The sequence below is a fragment of the Salvelinus sp. IW2-2015 genome, unplaced genomic scaffold (assembly GCF_002910315.2).
Source record: "Salvelinus sp. IW2-2015 unplaced genomic scaffold, ASM291031v2 Un_scaffold8838, whole genome shotgun sequence".
NCBI lineage: Eukaryota > Metazoa > Chordata > Actinopteri > Salmoniformes > Salmonidae > Salvelinus > Salvelinus sp. IW2-2015.
Window position 1 is genome coordinate 1 of NW_019950097.1, and position 5,950 is coordinate 5,950.

General features: G+C 44.7%; 2 long non-coding RNA genes across 12 annotated transcripts in view; both read right to left on the reverse strand.

Annotated features, from left to right (window-relative positions):
- Nucleotides 1-77: 77 nt before the first annotated feature.
- On the reverse strand, nucleotides 78-1,687 carry LOC139027257 (uncharacterized). 11 transcript variants are annotated; one of them, XR_011479329.1, is made up of 4 exons: nucleotides 1,638-1,687; nucleotides 1,399-1,514; nucleotides 407-441; nucleotides 78-95 (listed from the first exon to the last, which is right to left on the reverse strand). It is a non-coding gene; the product is annotated as an uncharacterized lncRNA (long non-coding RNA). The 11 variants fall into 11 exon arrangements; XR_011479328.1 differs by lacking the exon at nucleotides 78-95 and adding an exon at nucleotides 272-313 and having other exon boundaries at nucleotides 421-441; XR_011479325.1 differs by lacking the exons at nucleotides 78-95; nucleotides 407-441 and adding exons at nucleotides 278-300; nucleotides 1,154-1,202.
- A 3,197-nt stretch (nucleotides 1,688-4,884) lies between these two features.
- The window catches only part of LOC112079645 (uncharacterized), a 4,071-nt gene continuing 3,005 nt past the window's right edge, over nucleotides 4,885-5,950 (reverse strand). The window contains exon 4 of the long non-coding RNA XR_002896003.2: nucleotides 4,885-4,997. This is a non-coding gene — a long non-coding RNA (uncharacterized lncRNA). The remainder of the gene's footprint in view (nucleotides 4,998-5,950) is intronic.

Here is a 5,950-nt window from a genome sequence, read left to right on the forward strand (position 1 = left end):
ACTCATGGGAACAATCTAGTTGAATCTACTGGAATCATAAGTGGGACCACACTGGCGACACTCTAGTGGGACACACTGGACATCTACTGGGACACCTGGACATCTACTGGACACTACGATGCGAATGGGAACTTTCTACTGGGAACAGCTACATGGAACATCTAGTGGACATCACAGGGACATCTAGCATGGAACATCACGGGAACATCTACTGACATCTACAGCCAAGATTGGGACAACACCATGGGACATCTACATGGACATCTAAGCTGGACACACTGGGACATCTAGTGGGACACACTGGGACCACTAACTGAGGAGCAACTGGGGCACATTACTGAGGACATCTAGTGCATGTGGGACGATCTACTGGTGGAAAACATCTACTGACATCTTAGTGGAACACACTGGGACATCTACTGGGACACACTTGGACAAATACTGGCGACCACACTGGACATCTACTGGTGGACATCTAAGTATGTGATATACTAGGGGGAGCAGCTCGACGCGCACATGCTTACTTATGGGACACATCGACCTGGGGAACATCTAGTTTTCATTCGTGATGGTGGAACATTCAGTGAACATCTAAGTGGAGGACATTCTACTGGACATCTACATGGAGCATCTCGGACTGACAATTCATTATTGGACATCTACTGGGACATTCTTACAGGGACATCTAAGTGGGTTGCATCTTACGGGACATTCATCTACTGGCAGACATCGACGGGACATCTGTGGCACATTCTACGGACATCGACTTGGGACATCACTGGGTACATACCTACTGAGGACATCTACTGGGACATCTACGGACATCTACTGGGACAGCTACTGGGACATCTACATGGGACCAAATCTAGTGGTGGGAACACCACTGGGAATCTACTGGACATCCTACTGGCGACATCTACTGGACATTTCTACTGGACATCTAGTGGGACATCTGACTGGGACATCTAGTGGACACACTGGAGACAGTCTCAGTTGGACACACTTGGACATCTTACTGGGACACACTGGGACATCTACTGGGACATCTAGTGGACACACTCGACATCTACGGGACATCATGGGACATTCTACGGGACCATCTAGTGGACACACTGGACATCTATGGACAGCACTGGACATTTCTACTGGACACACTGGGGACATCTAGTGGGACATCTAGTGGACATCTACTGGGACATCTACTGGGACATCTACATGGCGACATCGACCGGGACACTACTGGGACATTCTACTGGGACATCACTGGGAACATCGACTGGCGACATCTGGTGGACATCTCTGGACATCTACTGGACATCTAGTCGACACATGGGAACATCTACCGACATCTACTGGGACATTCTAGTGGACATTCTACTGCCGACATCTACTGGACACACTGGACATCTACTGGGACATCTACTGGGACATCGACTGGCATCTAGTGGGACATCTACTGGGGACATTAGTGCGACATCGACTGGGACATCTAGTGGGACATCGACTGGCGACATCTAGTGGGACATCTAACTTGGGACATCTAGTGGGACATCACTGGGACATCTAGTGGGACATCGCTGGGACATCTAGTGGACATCGACTGGGACATCTACTGCGGAAACCATCGACTGGGACACATGTGGGACATCTAGTGGGACATCTACTGGGACATCTAGTGGACATCGACTGCGGACATCGACGGGACATCGACTGGGCATCTTGGGGACATCTCTGCGACATCTAGTGGACATCTAGTGGGACACGGACTGGGGACACTCGAAACTGCGCGACATCTAGTGGACAATCTACGGGACATCTGCTGGGAACACACTTGGAACATCTGCTGGGACATCTACTGGACATCTAGTGCATTTGAGAGCTTCATACATTGATGGGAACCGGTGCACAGTGTGGAACAACCTCTAAAAACACCAGAATGATATAAGTGAAACTACATTTTAATGCTGTTGGTTGAAGACAACACAGAAGGAAAGCGCAACTAGATCCAGCATAGCCTGCTAGGCTGGAGAGAACCGCACAGTCCTCAAAAAGACACCCAGCGAGGCTTTCACTTTGAGTAAAGGCACCTGGTGTTTCCCTGACTACACAGCGATGTAAAGAACCAACAAATACATCGCGGTCAGCTGTCATTAGAGTAGAAATAATGCTGTGTGAGTATGGACAATGGGACGGAGGAGAACTGATGTCATGCATGCTTGTATCTGAAGTGGTAGAGGGACCTCTCACTAATGGATGACGGAATAACAGTTTTAAAAAACCCCAAAACCATTTCCCAGGTCTGCTGCCCAGGTGGGGCCACATCACTTCTGTGGGGTTCGGGGAAGAGATAACTGTGTCCCACGCCAAGTGACCTCAAGCTTTACCCACATAAGGGTTTTATGGGGGGGGGACATCATCCTGACCACTGTCGTGGGACTGGTCAGCCATGGAACTGACAGGACTCCTCTTTCTCATCCAATGAGCCAATAGCAGCAGCCTTGACAGAGTGTTCCCTCTCTTCTTCCTGCTGAAGTCAACGAGAATGCAACCTGTTATAAACCTGTTTAATAACCTGTCGATATGCCAACCGGTCATAACCTTCATCCATAACCTGTCTTATATAAACCTGTTTTAACTCTTTATAACCTGTCTATATTGCCCAACCGGTCTAATTCTCAATAACCCCTGTCTATAACCTGTTCTATATTGCCAACCGGTCTATATCTTCTCATAACCCTGTTCTATAACCTGTCTATATATGCCAAATCCGTCTATAATCTTCTCATAACTTCTGTCCTATAACCTGTCTATATTGCCAAACCGGTCTATATCATATTCTCAATAACCTGTCGTATAACCTGTCTATATTGCCAACCGTCTATATCTTCCAATAACCGTCTATTAACCTGCTAAATTGCCAAAACCGGTCTATATCATTCTCAATAACCTGTCTATACCTGTCTATATTGCCAAGCCGGTCTATATACTTCTCCAAATAATCCGTGGTCTTATAACCTGTCTATATTGCCAACCGTCTATATCTTCTCAAAACCTGTCTATAACCTGTCTATATTGCCAACCGGTCTATAACTTCTCAATAACTGTCTATAAAACCGTTCTATATAAATCCGTAATGCTTTTTGCTTCTAGAAATTGAGAAAACTCGTCTCTTCTGTGCTCCTTCAGCATTCCAATAGTCACAATATGATTGAAATGAAAGGACCATCGTCAGGAACACAATGGAACCTTGTATCAGTCAGTTCAGGGGAGGAGACAGACAGATTACTTTAATCCCTCCTTCTTTGACTCATGCTTTACTGAGTGCTGTACTTCACTGAGGCCCAAACCATCAGAAAAGAGGTTCAACATCAGTGGGAAGAGTCAGTCAGTCGGTCCATCATGTCTGTCCTATGCGGCAGGCAGCGACCAGGCCATTAGCACTCACTCAGATGGTTGTTGGCAGCGTGGTGAGTCTCCTGGTAGGTTGTGACGCTGCAGACAGCTGTGGATATGGCCTGGTGGAGAGACGCGGCCAACTAGGCTGAGAGAGAAGGGAGGAGAAGGAGGAATGACGGAAGTTGTAGAAACAGGAGAGGAATTGGAGAGAGAAGAGAGAGGAGGAGGAAAAAGAAAGAGAGGAGAGGAGAAAGAGAGGAGGAGGAGAAAAGCAGAGAGAAGAGGAGAGGAGGATAGGAGAGAAGGAGGAGGAAACGAGGAGGAGAGAGAGATGAGGAAAGAGAGGAGGAGAGAAGAGAGAGGAGAGAAATAGGAGAGGAGGAGAAAGAGAGAAGGAGAGAAGAGAGAGGATGAAAGAGGAGGAAGGAAGAGAAAGAGAGAGAGAAGAGAGGAGAGGAAGGAAGAGGAAGGAAAGAGGAGGAGAGAGAGAGGAGAGGAGGAGATAAGAGAGAAGAGAGAAGAGAGGAGGATGGAAAAAGAAGGAGAAGAGACGAAAGTAGGAGAGAAGAGAGGAGGAGAGACGAAAGGAGGAGAGAAGAGGAGAGAAGAGGACAAGAGAAGGAAAAGAGGAACAACACAGAAATCACCTCATAGTTAAGGTTTTAGTAGAAACCATATAAACAGACAGAGACATAGTTAAGGTTTTAGTAGAAACCATATAAAACAGACAGAGACATAGTTAAGGTTTTAGTCAAAGCCATATAAACAGACAGAGACATATTTAAGGTTTTAGTCAAAACCATATAAACAGACAGAGACATAGTTAAGGTTTTAGTAGAAACCATATAAAACAGACAGAGACATAGTTAAGGTTTTAGTCAAAGCCATGGCTGCTCAGGGTTATAAGTTATACTACAGAGTTACAGGTTTATAGTAACAGCTCTGGTGGACATTCCTGCATACCAATTATTACGCTCCCTCAAAACCTGAGATATCTGTGGCGTTGTGTTGTGTGACTAAACTGCACATTTCATGGTTCTTTTATTTCAGCTCATGAAACATGGGACCAACACTTTACATGTTGAGTTTATATTTATATTTATAGTTGATGATCCCGGCTGTAGGCCACTCAGTGCTGGTTGTGTATTACCGTGCAGCACATTGGTCCCTACTGCACAGAAAAACTCAACTTCTACTGTTTCACTATTTCAGCCAGAGACAACATCCCCCGACCTAACCCTCATATTCCCCAACCTCCACACCCTGCCCCAGAGGACGTCCTGCCCTAGAACAACCCAGACATTACCCAGGGTAATAAACCTGTCCTGCCCTAGAACAACCTAGACAATATGCAGCATTATCCAGGCTAATAAACCTGTCCTGCCAGCAGGACAACTCAGTTGTAGAATGTTACAGTAGAATACCACTTCAGTACAGAGACATCAGGGCTCTGAGTCACAACAGCCGTAGAGTAGAGAGGGTCTGTAACAACAGTAGTGACATTGATAGGGGTCTGACTCACTTCAGATATGCAGGACTTCATCTTCAACATTGAGGTCAGATCCTGTCGTGTCACGTTGTCCCGCCTCCATTGCTTCACCCTAGACAACAAACATAAGATATTTCAATATGAAGGAATTGTTCAATTTTCTTTTGTCCATCGTAATCTTTTATTTTTATTGCCAAGTCTGAGATATGGCTTTTTCTCTTTGCAACTCTGCCTAGAAGGCCAGCATCCCGGAGTCGCCTCTTCACTGTTGACGATGAGACTGGTGTTTTGCTGGTACTATTTAATGAAGCTGCCAGTTGAGGACTGTTGAGGCGTCTGTTTCTCAAACTAGACACTCTAATGTACTTGACCAAATAATTTATTTTCTTTTTCAAAAACAAGGACATTTCTAAGTGACCCCAAACTTTTGAACAGTACTGTATATAGAGACGGATGTATACAGAGACTGATGTATACAGAGACTGATGTATACAAAGACTGATGTATATATGTATATAGAGAGAGTTACAGAGACTGTAGTACAGAGACTGATGTATACAGAGACTGATGTATACAGAGACTGATGTATACAGAGACTGATGTATCATGAGAGACTGATGTATATAGAGACTGATGTATACAGAGACTGATGTATATATGTATATAGAGAGGGATGTATATAGAGGACTGATGTATACAGAGACTGATGTATATAGAAACTGATGTATATAGAGACTGATGTATATAGAGACTGATGTATACAAGGACTGATGTATACAGAAACAGATGTATATAGAGACTGATGTATATAGAGACTGATGTATATATAGAGACTGATGTATACAGAGACTGATGTATACAGAGACTGATGTATACAGAGACTGATGTATACAGAAGGATGATGTATACAGAGACTGATTGTATACAGAGACTGATGTATACAGAGACAGAGAATGTATACAAGACTGATGTATACAGAGACTGATGTATACAGAGACTGATGTATACAGAGACTGATTGTATACAGAACTGATGTATTACAGAGGACTGATGTATTACAGAGAC